General features: G+C 37.4%; 1 non-coding gene across 1 annotated transcript; it reads left to right on the forward strand.

Moving 5' to 3' along the window:
- The first annotated feature begins 4,254 nt into the window (after positions 1 to 4,254).
- On the forward strand, positions 4,255 to 4,362 carry LOC141593425 (small nucleolar RNA R71). The gene has a single exon (XR_012521508.1). It is a non-coding gene; the product is annotated as a small nucleolar RNA R71 (small nucleolar RNA).
- Positions 4,363 to 14,039: the final 9,677 nt, after the last annotated feature.

A 14,039-nucleotide genomic window follows, 5' to 3' on the forward strand; every position in this document is an offset into this window, starting at 1 on the left:
TTCATGCTTAGTCCAACACTTGATCTTGTTTAGTTTAATGAACTTAGTGTATAAAATGATAGGAAAAAGCCTCTAAATGCTTAGATTCCTACAAAAACATGTTAAGACAAGCAAGTACACTAGAACAACAAATATTAACTTATGACACTATGATAAGTGCTAAATAACAATTAAAATGAAGCTAATATAGGGGATGAAAGTATATAAAATATGCACTTATCAAACTCCCCCAAGCTAAACCCTTGCTTGTCCCCAAGCAAGAAACCAAATCCCATCAATTGCAATATCCAAACAAGCTAAGCATAATGATTTTGAAACCCGAAACAACATGGGCAAGGAATAAAGCAAAGCATGGTTGAGATTTACATGACGGCGTAGCATAGAAAACTTTGAATGAACCTTTAAGCTTTTGCGTGATCTTTTGACTTATGGACTCTCACGGGGCACTCAACTCTTTTTATGTGAAAGGACAATTTTGTGAATAAACACTCAACTATCCTCGACTTATAACAATGTGCCCGCAATCTAATATGGTAAACATGTCAAAACTAGCAAGCCAAAACAATCAAATGCAAGCATGATAAAGAAGCCAAATGGGTAGGAAGAAGGCAATATGTAATGGGTAAGAAGGGGGAACAAATGAATTATGGATTGTGGAGCTAATGTCAAGTTAGCAACAACCAAATTGTTAAGGTGCTCAATCCCAATTCCAACCCAATTTTGCAATTCAAACCATGAGAAAATCCTCCAAAATATATGAATAATGCTTGAGAATTTCTCACATCTTTTCTTCTTCTTCTTCTTCTTCTTCTTTTTCTTTTTAATTAATACTTCTTTTTTCATTTTCATTTCATTCTCATTTTTCCATGCTTTTTCCATTTTCTTTTTCTTTCTCAACTTTTTTCTTTCTCTTCCATTTTCTTTCTTTTTCTTTCTTGAGCATTAAGACCAAGCTCACATGATATTCAAACTTTGAAACAAATCTCAATTGAGCACCCAAACAAAACAAAACAAAGCTACTAGCTCAACAAGGTAGGCAAGTTATAATGTAGCTAGGGAAAAATGTTTGAGAAGGGGTCAAGAAGGCAAATATATTCATGTGAATGGCTCCAAAATGCTTTAACAAAAGAATGCATGCTTACCAAGAGATGACATGAGAACCATACTTATGCGTTTTGATGAAACACACCTTATAAGGAGATACCTACACTCACCTAAGAGAGACCGGATATGGATGCATCGGTCAAAAGGAGACTCTACCTTACCATTTTGTAGCTTGCCACAAGTCAAGATCAAGCCTATTCGGTTCATTCTTCATCTCCCACCTACTATGTCAAGACATCCCCATGTAGCTAATATCCCAACATGAAAGAATAAATCATTAGCAATAAGCCATTATTAGGATAAGCAAAGAGGAAAGTAGGCTACAAGCAAGCACAAAGCAAAAAAAATTCTCTCAAAAATTTTCAAATTTTCTACACTATATGCAAACTATTCTATATGCAAATGCAATATCTCCCCCCAAGCTAAACATCACATTGTCCTCAATGTGCCAACTATCCAAATTACCCACTCAAACCATAAAAATGGCTCAAAGCACAAAACAAGAAGGACTAGAGGTTATGTTTAATGGGATGCAAGATCTAAACTAAAATGCAAAGCAATTAAAACTTACTCGACTTGCTAATCTCCCCCAAGCTAGTATGAATTCGGGGGATGGAGATGTTTCCTTGTGATTAAGGTGAAGAATTTGCAGAAATATGGAAGAGAAAAGAAGAGAAAATACCATCGGGTGTGAAAATAATCGAAAGAATTTGATCACCTTTTTTTTTCACCCGTATAAAAAAGAAGGCCGGGAAATCCCAGAACCACGACCCCGATCGGGGTTGACCTCCTCTTCGGATTTTGACTCTTTTCCGCGTTGATTTAATTCCCTTCAGGGTTATTGCATGGGGTTGCGTGTCAAGTGCACTCCAATTTCTCCTTTCTCCATTTTCACCTAGAAATCACAAAAGAAATATCGTTAAGTCGAATATTTTTATTACTAATCTACGAAAAACAATAAATTGCAGGAAATAAATAAAAACAAATAAAAAGCTTGGGTTGCCTCCCAAGAAGCGCTGGTTTAACGTCCCGCACGACGTAAGAAGCTATTTGATTCAAGTTTTGTTCTTGAGCTTGCTACCAACCAAGCTCCATGTCATAACTCCTTTAGCATTCCGCAACCATTTGAAATTGTTCAAATAAAATCTCCGCTTCTTCTTTTCGGCACTCTTAGCAATAGTGCCCTTAGAATCGTCACCTACAAAGCAAACAACACCCATATCGTCCTCTAACGGATCCATTAGTGAGGATCCAAGCATAGTAGAGGCAAAAGAAGAGTCCACAGTGCTAAATAAATAACAAGACTCTTGTAACATTGGGCTTCTAACGGTGTTGTTTTTGCTAAAGGAAACCCGGTCATCACCCACTTCCAACGTCAACCTCCCATTTTTCACATCAATTAACGCACCCGCGGTGCGTAAAAATGGCCTACCCAATATAATTGGGGTTTGTGAGTCCTCGGCCATATAAAGTATGAGTAAGTTAACGGGTATGAAAAACTTGCCAACTTTGACGGGAACATCTTCTAAGACACCTAGAGGTCGCTTTAAAGAACGGTCCGCCATTTGCAATGTAATACTTGTGCATTTTAAAGCACCCATGTTAAGTTTTTCACAAAGGGAATAGGGCATGACACTTACACTAGCACCTAGGTCGCAAAGGGCCTTATCAATGGTATATTTGCCTATAGTGCAAGGAATAGAATAGCTACCGGGGTCCTTAATTTTCGGGGGAGACTTGTTTTGTAAGAGTGCACTACACTCTTCGGTGAAAGCAATGGTCTCAACCTCATTGAAGGATCGCTTATTTGAGAGGATTTCCTTCATAAACTTTGAATAGGAAGGGACTTGGGTAATCAATTCCATAAACGGGATGGTGACTTGCAAATTCTTACAAACTTCTAAAAATTTAGCAAACTTACCTTCCTCCTCGTGCTTTGCTAGACGATGGGGAAATGGCACTTGAAAAACTTCCTTTGGAGGAGCATCCTCCACATCTTTCTCATTCTCTTTCTCATTCTCTTTGGAAGCACTCACCTTCTTTGAAATGGCATCACTCTCCTTAGCATTAGAAGAGACTTCTTCAACAATCACCTTGTCATCATCTACGGGCATAGGAGACCCAACATCTTTGGCATCAAGCTTGCTCTTCCTCTTTAGCATCAACAATCGATGAGGAAATGACACACGATCTTTAACAATAGGCTCGTCACTAGCCTTCTTTTTGTCATTTCCCCCAAGCTTGGCTTTTTTAACCACCTCTTCATCCAAAGTCATGAATAACCCATCATAGTTTGTGCCACTTCTCAAGGAAATAGAATTAACAGTTTCATGTGGTTGCTCACCTTGGGGAGGTAGTTGACTGTTCTTCCTTTGAGAGCTAGAAGCGGCTAGTTGAGCCACTTGTTGTTCCAACATCTTGACCGCGGCACTGTGAGCTTGATCATTTTTTTGAATTTGAGCCAACAAGTCCCTTTGCATTTGGATTATCATGCCCTCGAGCTTACCAACTCCTTGATTGTTTTGTTGGCCATTTTGTGGTGGATTTTGTTGGTAATTGTTTTGTGGGGGCCTTTGTTGATTTTGATAACCCGGTGGAGGGATATACTTTTGTTGTTGAGGAACATAGGCATTTTGTTGTGGTGGAGGTTGAGGGTTAAGCACATTGTTGCTATTGTAAGACAAGTTCGGATGGAATTTTGAATTCGGGTTATAGGTGTTGGAAAATGTACCTGGTGGATATGAACTTTGTCTAAAAGCTTGAAAAGCATTTACCTCTTCAATGGGGGCTCGACAATGAGCGGCGTAATGACCCGCACCTCCACATCCATCACAAACGATGATTTGGCTCGTTGAAGACACAACATTGAGTTGTTGAGTGGAATCTTTAGCATCTCTCTCCGCCAATTGTTGTTGGAGCAAGGCAATTTGAGCTAGCAAAACGGAGTTGTTAGAGGATTCTTCTTTACCTTTGGATGGCACAACTCGGGAATTGACATATTGGGCATCATGGACCGCCATAGATTCGATCGTGGAATGAGCAAGATCGGTGTCAATTTGATCAAACCGCCCATTGTTGGCGGAATCAAGAATCCTTCGGGACTCGGCACAACATCCATTGTAGAATGTTATTGCTAGAAACCAATCATATAGCCCATGATGTGGGCATTGCCTTCGAAGCTCTTTGTACCTCTCCCAAGCTTCATATAAGCTCTCAAGAGCTTGTTGACGGAATCCGGTGATTTGGTTTCTCAAGGTTTGAGTTTTCTCCGGTGGAAAAAACTTTTGATAAAAAGCAAGAGCTAATGTCTCCCAATTGGTGATTCCCAAGGTGGTGCGGTCAAGGCTATTGATCCAAAGCTTGGCCTTGTCCTTTAAAGAGAAAGGGAAAAGTATTTCCCTTATTTGGGCTAGGGTGACGCCCGTTTGACGGATCATGGAGCAATAGTCACAAAAATTTTGCACATGCAAATTGGGATCCTCCAAAGGACTTCCTACAAATTGCTTTCTCTCCACAAGGCTAATAAAAGCCGGTTTGATCTCGAAGTCCGGCGCGGTGATTTGAGTGGTTGTGATTCCGGCCGGAAGCATGGCCGCGGTGGACTTTGAGTGATCGGAAAGTCTCACCATCTTTTTGGTAGTAGATGGTGGTGATGGTGGAGTCGACGAACAAGAAACCTCCTCCTCTTCAAGAACCTCTAGATCGTCTAAGTAAGACTTTCTAGCACTTTCAACTTGTACGGGAGAAGTGGCTTCTTTCACTTCCTTCCAAAACCATCGTCTTCTCCTAAAGGTTTTTTCGGGCTCGGAATCAGGTGAAAGCAATTCTCCACTACGAGAGGACCTGGGCATAAGACAACAATTTCTAGGAAAATGATAAGTAACGGTCTCAAGGAACAAGTGTTCCTCAAGACAAAGAAAAACAAGATAAAAATCGACAATTCAATAAGCAATAAAACCGTTTCCCTGGCAACGGCGCCAAAATTTGATAGGCTTATCGCGTATCTATGCAAAGATAATTACCCTAGACAACAAGTTAATGTAGCAATAGGGGTCGAACACAAGGAAACGGGAATTACTTCGTGAATTGCTATGGGTAGATTTTTATCAAGGTCGATTACGATTTGGTATTGGTTTGGTTGTTTGATGATTAATAACAATAATGGTGTAAATTATATAATAAAAGAGAGTCTAAGGGGTTCGGGTCACACATGCAAAAGTAAACATATGATTATGATAAATTCGGTACTAATAACATTGTCAATTGCTTAGGTTTAAGGATACCCACCTTGCGGCATTAGCATCTACCATAGACCGGGTCCTAGAGAAACTCTCGTCCATGACTAGGTCGTCCTACTATACATGCTTTGTCTAATTCAATTCCGTGCCTCTCGACTTATAGAACGAATGAACAAACTTAATCATTTGAATAAGGCCTTAAACAACGATTAAACGTGACGATGCAAGCATGTGATAGAAGCAATATGAACAATATTATTATTAACTTATTTTATCATGTTTATATATTAAATTTATGCATAGCTCCCCTAGCCCTTAGACTAGGAAATTTAGCTACTTATACTAAAGTGTAAATTGCAAACTAAATTGAGAGAAATGGTGAACATAATTGTATGATTTATGTAAACTAATTGATTTAACATGTGGAAGAATTAAACTAAAGTAATCTAAACAAATTATTTAATTATAAACTATGTATAAACTGAAATAGAAATGTAGAGATATAAACTATAAGTAAAAATACCTTAAAAGTAGAGAACTTGTATGGAAGAACAATGTATAACCAAAAGCTTGAAATAACTTAGAACCAAATGTTTGAAGAACTACAAGATTAACTAATTTGTAAACTAATATGAAAACTATTGAGAGAATTATAATGCTTAAGGCTATTGTAAACTAAAACTTGGACGTAAAATTCGATAGCAAAGACCTTGGAACACCTCTCCTATTTATAGGAGAGGATAAAAAACGTAAACGAGCAAGATGCATGCGGCCCCGATCGGGGTTGGGTGGCCCCGATCGGGGTCGTGTGTTTCCGGGTATTTTCGCTTAATTCCTCACTTAATTGCTTGAGGAATCCTAAGTGCGTGATTAATGACCCTTAATGCACCCGGGTAAATGCTCCATCTAACATCTTTAGAGCTCCCAAAAAGCATCCTAAGCATGTTGGAATCTTATGCTTTCCACCTTGACTTGGACTTGAACATTTGGGCTTTGACTTTGTTTGTTGGCAACATTTGCATTTCTCATACTAATCCATCAATTTCTCCATGCAAAACCCAATCCAATGCTCCATGCTTAGTCCAACACTTGATCTTGTTTAGCTTGATGAACTTAGTGTATAAAATGATAGGAAAAAGCCTCTAAATGCTTAGATTCCTACAAAAACATGTTAAGACAAGCAAGTACACTAGAACAACAAATATTAGCTTATGACACTATGATTAGTGCTAAATAACAATTAAAATGAAGCTAATATAGGGGATGAAAGTATATAAAATATGCACTTATCAATATGCCAAGTTCAATCGGGATACAAATCGATTACAACCATAGGAAATAAATTCTTGTTCAAAGAATGAAACACTGCAACAGAGTCTCTATCATTGATTCGCCGCAAAAGGCTTTCATCCATAAGAGTGTCTCCGAATCTTCCTTGACGAGTATCCATTTCTTCTGACGTGATTGAATGTAGCCATGAATCGGGTAAAATATGTAAAACCATATAACGATCTATAACAACGCTGATCTTCTGCTGACTTATTAGAAAACTGCAAACGAACCAGAAAACGAAAGCTCTCAAACTGAAAGAAGGACACCACCGATAGACGGGGACAGAGCCCTCAGAAAGAGAGACGAAACAAAAACGAAAGCGGAAATTAAACAAAAACATAAAGGAAACAAAGCGGAACATAGGAGAAAAAAACGGAAGCCACCGCCTCCCTACCAACCCCACAACACCGTCAGATCCAAGCACCACCCTGCCACACCACCTCAACAAACTCGTTCGATAAGACCCGAACAGCCCACATACACCACGCAGACCGAGAAAACAGGCGGACCGTACGATCCAGAACCGGGTGTGGGTAAGAAAGGGGAGGAGGGTTAATCGGAAGAGAGGAGACGGGTCGCCGGAGAAAGGTCTTGAGAGACCCCATCCCCGGCGACATGGTAGGGGGTTGATGGGTGGCGGTGGGACGAAGGAGGAGAACGGCGGCAGCAAAGGGGGAGGATTTAGGATTTTGTTTTTTAGAGAGAAGGGGAGAGAAAACTAGAGAGAGAAAAACAACTTCACACTTATTTTTTGTAGCCAAAGTGGATGTTGATCTAAAGAGAAAAGGTCGGTCCAGATCAAAATGTGGTAACGGTCAATGATTTGCACATATTATACTATCATAGTTGAGATTTATTCAAATAATTCTATATCATGTAAGTTCCCACACAACAAAAGCTTCTTCTTCGTTTTCTTGAGCGTAGCCTCTTTAACTTGATATTATGCAAATTAGACAATTTGCATTGATATTCCATAGTAATATAAATATATGTGATCTTAAATCACATTTTCGATAAACCATTATCACTTTTATTAGTGTTTTAATTATTAATTTATCAGAAAAGAAGAAAGGAGAGACATAATATTATTATTATTATTATTATTATTATTATTTTAATTTATTTATAAAACACAAAGTTTTATCACAAAATCTCATTGAAGACGACACGTATCCGGATACCATTTTCTCTCACAAATGACCCAAATAGAGGAGAGAGGGAAACACATGGGGATGCCCTCACCTTGTCCCCCTATCCGTTTTGTGAGTGGCATTACCCGTCACTTGCTCCGACCCGTCTTCAGCAAGACTAACAATGAAATCGAGTCCTTACGAACCCGAAGCCGGGTCGGAGCAAGTGACGGGTAATGTTGAAGACGTTAGTCCTGACACATGTTAGTCTTGCTGAAGACGGGTCGGAGCAAGTGACGGGTAATGGATGCGAGTCTAAAGATGTTGTTGGGTTTGTGCCTTGATTCTGTTAACCGCCCCCGAAACTTAAACGGTATCCGTATCTGTTATTGGGCTAGGTCTGTCTTGGGCCTTTATTAGGTCATTCTGTATTAGGTTTAGAGAGTATTATATAAACTCTCTAATCCTCTACCTAGCAGTTATGCTTATCATACACTACTACAGATACAGGCTATAACAACGGTCAAAAACCGTTGTTATATAAAAAAGCGGACGTTGTTAAAGCTACCGTTGTAGAAGGTTTTAACAACGGTTAGTTTTATTAAGGAAACCGTTGTGAAAACTATTAACAACGGTTTTAAGTATAAAAACCCGTTGTGGAAAGTGTGACTCAATTTTGGGGGGAAAGTTATAACAACGGGTTTTAATATACAAAACCGTTGTTATAACTAACGACAACGGGTTGTTTTACAATAACCGTTGTTGTTTGTTCTTAAAAAATAAAAAAAAAATTAAATTAAATATTACTAGATGCATGCATAATTACGGCCTGTTAGAATTCGATGCATGCATTATTACCGACATCTTTGTACATATGAACGGATAATATGGAATGAGAAGGGTTAGTAATAAGATTTGAAAGCGACATTATTGAGAGATATATGATGATGATTATGGCACAACTTCCTAACATATATATTAATTAAAAAGCAAATCAACCCACACATTGCTTAGTATATAAATACATTGCATATCTCAACTAACATTTCCATTATCTCAATATATTCATATCTCCAAACCCTAACTGCTAAAACAAACTCTACTTAATCTTTCAAAACAAACTCAAAAACTCCAACAAAATGAATGATTTCATCCTTAAGACTCTTACCATGATCGAGAACAACAACAACTTCATCCGCCGGTTCCTCCATATTGAGGAAAGTTTCAGGAGCTACCTTGCGGATGCTCGATCCCACCGAAGTACGCCAAAGAAGATGGCTTGACGGAGCAAAGCGGCGATTGCGGCTATATGACGATATAGCAAATCTTTGAACGGAACCTCCAAATAGCTAAGGAGGAGAGGACGGATACGATAGAGCATAATAAGATCCTCTATGAATATATAAGAATTGCATTTTTACATATGTAATTTTTTTTTTAATTTATGTATTTATAAATATATATATATATATATATTAATTATGTTTATCTTACTTCTTCATCTTGCTTCTTCATTGTTTTACTAACTAATTATGCGAACAATACTTAAACAAATAACATAATGGTCGATACAAACACATACATGCAAAAGAAATAAATAGAAAAAGAAAATAATGACGATGAAACTAACAGTGACGGCGAGATTTACCTGATAAATACAGAACGTAATAGACGATGAAATCACAGTGACGGCGAGAAGATAAAGGGACGATGAGAAAGAGAGAAAGAGAGAAAGAGAGAAAGAGAGTGTGTATGTGTTTTGTGTTTGTTTGTCTGCTGTGTTTGTGTTTGTGTATTAAGGGTTGTGTTTTGTGGGCTGCAATGAGACTTGTTTTGTGTGGTTTATAGTATGGAAAGTATTGACAACGGTTATTAAACAACAACCGTTGTGAAATATGTTTTAACAACGGGTTCCAAAATCAACCGTTGTGATTACTTTTCACTAACTTTGCGCCAATTTTGCGCCAAATTATTAACAACGGTTGTTCATGTGTGACCCGTTGTTAAAACTAATAACAACGGTTTTTATAACCATACCCGTTGTAATTTATTTTACTAAAATTCGCGCCATACATTCTACAACGTCTATTGTGATTTTCGTGAATACTCGTTGTTAAAGGGGCGTTGTGGTTGCCTGTATTTGTAGTAGTGATACCGTCTGAATCTGTAATCTGAAAACTCCTCACATATCAATAAAACTCTCTCCCTTCTGCCCTGTGGACGTAGCTAACACACCGTTAGTGAACCACGTAAATCTGTGCGTTTGTCTCTTTATTGTTTTTTTTTTGTTCTTTCTTGCTTCTGTTATAACAGATGTTAGTCCATGGATGCGAGTCTAAAGATAAAGGAAGATTGCCCTTTAGAACCCGAAGCAATCATATGGTACACGATGAATGCATGTTACACTAGTACTCAACTATTAACATGTTTTCTAACTCTCTGGGAACTTCCGGCAAGGCCATACAGTCGAGTAATACTACTGTAACAAATTATGCTGAATTTGCTCTGGTACTAGAAGATGCAATGAAAACCATCATATTAAAAGCTGCTGCTACAACCTCTCATTTCACTACCAAACAATGAAATCGAGTCCTTACATAGTTGGACAAGTGCCGTAAGGGACGGGATACGCAATACCTACCTTGGCTACCTATTCATCCTGCCTCTATGCGCAATACAAAATCGTGAGTAAGGCTGTAAATGATTTGAGCCGGTTTATCGAGCATTCTGAATCGACTCGCTCAAAGCTCGGCTCATGCTCGGTCAAACCGATCTCGAGCTCGAGCTTGGCTAAATACGAGCCAAGCCCGAGCTTGGCATGGCTCGGCTCAAAAGCTCGTTTGGGATTGTTCAAATTATATGTTATTTAGTCTTTTATGAGTACATCAATACTATATATATTAAATCCAGAAACCAAGGGACTTCAATGTAATTAAAGAAAGTTATACAAATTAATTATACTATATAGTTTTAAATCACTAGCACCGTATTTTTTAGTTTTTTATAATCTTATTTGACTTTTAAAAATATTTATATTTAGTTAGATTAAAAAGGTGAGAAAGTGAAAATAATATAATGACAAAACAAACTCGAGCTTGGCTCGAGCTTTTACCGAGTTGAACTCGAGCTTCAAATTTTTAGGCTCGAAAAACTTCGAGCCGAGCCCAAGCTCGAGCTACAAAATTTCGAGCCGAACTCGAATTCAGATAATATTTCAACCTATGTTACTTTTCAACTCGTTTAGAAATATCCGATACGGATATGTATCCACATATACAGAGTAGTGAACTAAGCAATTCTCATAAAAATATATACCTACATATTTTGACCTAAAATTAGGTGTCCAAGAATCCACCAATATCTAAGTATCAGGTATTATTATTATATTATACATTCGGTATGCGAGAGAATATAATTATATAAAGACGTAGTTTGTTTTATGACTTTTATCCCTTCAATGTTGCTCGGAGAAGTTCTTCCTTTTCACCACTTGGGCTTTGTAGTACACATCTTGATTTTTAATTGGTTCTCTAATATGAAAAAATCATCTCGGAAGACATAAGAATTTTTCCTAATCTGATTGTTCTTGCATCCTGAATAAGAGGAAATCAGCAGGATAGCGATATATTAAAAATGTTAAAATACCGTCATTAATATACTTTTACGGAGTATATTATTTTTAAACAAAAGCTCATATGCGACCGTCACAAATTCTTTGGTACACCGGGTGTACCACGTCATCGTACACCCTAGCCAATAAGATCATTAGAACTACGCAAACTCTTCATAAATAATAAAGCAAAATCTATGTAAAATATAATCTTGTACACCCGGTATACCCAAGAATTTTTCATTACATCCATTATTGTATATACGCATGATCTAAGCAATGAGTTAATGGCTTTGTTACGTATCATCTAAGCAATGAGTTAGTATTTTTTTTTTTTTGGTCTAAACCATCCGATAATCCGAACCACATTGGACTGACTAATCCGGATTTCGGGGCGTGTCCAAGGATTACGGTATTTAAATCCCTCTCAATCGCAGTTGTGGGGGGGATCGATCCGCAGACCCCCCTACCAAGCGCAGCCCCATACTACCACTGCGCCAACCAGCTATTGGTTAGTGTTGGTATTTGTGTTAATGGCTTTTGTTACGCATCACGTTTTAGATGCGCGAAGTGAGGGTCGTGCTAACCCAATCGCGCAGTTTTGCAGTGCATGCGATGTCAAGCGTTGATTTCACTCCACGGTTGGACGGTGCGATGTCAAGCGTTGACTTGTAGACAACTTGTTTTGTTTGTATTTTTAAATTTTTGCTTTCAAACATCCTTTTTATGTAATCATAAATATATTTTGATAAGTAACCAAAAAAAAAAAAATATATATATATATATATATATATATATATTTTGATAAAAAACTCATCTGGTTAAAATATATAATTGCGTTTAAAAGAAATTTAAGTAATATACTTTTTGGCAACAAATTTTTTGGATTGGTTTATACAAATTTTTATGACAATAGAATATACAAATATTCTCTATTATTAATTTTTTTTTCCCGTGTCAAATGAGCCGCAAGGATAGTAGAATATCGGGGTGAAAAATTCGTATTTTTGACTTATAATATTGTCCATTCTATCTCCATTTTAATTCATTCTTAACCACTAGACTAAGTTTAATGATAATTTCTGTTATTAATAGTGCATTACATTTTGACAAAATAAAAAAAATAGTGCTTTACAATTTGAGCTTAGTTTTTTTTTTCTATGTTTGAATTTTAACTCCAGTCCTTACGAAAATCTTAATAAGATATGTAATTATCTTGATATTTTATAAGTTATTGAGTTTTCGATCACATCCCCTCTGTCCAATTTATGGATACGCCACTGACTTCAAGCCATTATTTGATCAAGATATGTGTCATTAATTATACGGAGTATTTCAAAGATCTATAGATAAATGATTGGCAACAATTTGGGGTGAGCAAATCGGATATTCGATACGGTTTTGAAAATCGTCTCGGATATCCGGTTTTTTAAATCTTCTTTTTTAGTATCCTTATTCGATATTGTTTTTCCGTATATACGGAAACCGTATATCCGGTATCCGATTTTCAGGCTAACTTATGTAATTTCATATATTTTTTTTCCTTTTCTATGTGTGATTGTTGGTTTTTTTTAGTAATTTAAAAGCGTTTTAAAAAGTTATAAGAGTAAATAACTTACAAAGTTTAATACTAATAAGGTGTAATCGCCAACATATTACATATTTTGTGATTTATGTATATATTTTATTCTAGAAAAAAGGCAACTGTATCGGATATCGTATATCCGGTTTCATATTTTACCGATCCTTATCCTATAGGGTTTTTAAACAACCGTATCGATATCCGGAAATTCGTATCGGATATCCGGAAATTCGTATCGAATTCATATAGCGCATCGGATACGTATAATAAAACCGTATCGTATAATTTTGCCCAGCCCTAGCAACAACGAGAAAAAGGAACATACATCGGAGGTATTACCTCCAACTTTTTTGTTTTTGAGCATATATTTATATTTTTTGAGCTTATTACCTCAAACTTTATTAATTTTTGAGCATATGTAGATTTTTTTTGAGCTTATTAAATTTTATAAGTTAAATTTTAATTTTTTTCCATCAAAACTCAAATTTTACTAAACTTATATGTAATGTTTTTGAGTTTTATTGTAATTTTTTAGAGCTTAATGTTTAAGTAAATAAACTCAAAAACTTTATAGTAAAACTCAAAATTTTTAAAACAAAACTCAAAATTTTTATCCTAATGCTCAAAAACTATAAAATCTACATAGTATAAAAGCCAAGTTTTTAAACCAAGTGGTGTTAGTCCAGTGGTAGCCGGGTTAAACCTTGAAGCTTGCAGAAGTGCAGGAGTTGAGAGGTCCCGGGTTCGACTACCAGCTGGGGCGATGATCACTTGGCCACTGCAGCCCCCGAAGGGGGTGGCTTACAGGGTCCATGTGGCGATGATCACTTGGCCACTGCAGCCCCCGAAGGGGGTGGCTTACAGGGTCCATGTGGTGGTGCGGGAATGCATGGACCGGGGGTAGGGATGGCAGTGGGTCGGGGACCCGACCCAGACCCTGAGGGTCGGACCCTAATGGGTCGGGTATGGGTCTCATTTTTTCAGACCCAATGGGTATGGGTCGGGTATGGGTCTTAAGAAAATATTTCGGGTCCGGGTCTAAG

This window comes from Silene latifolia, chromosome 7, assembly GCF_048544455.1.
Source record: "Silene latifolia isolate original U9 population chromosome 7, ASM4854445v1, whole genome shotgun sequence".
Classification (NCBI taxonomy): domain Eukaryota; kingdom Viridiplantae; phylum Streptophyta; class Magnoliopsida; order Caryophyllales; family Caryophyllaceae; genus Silene; species Silene latifolia.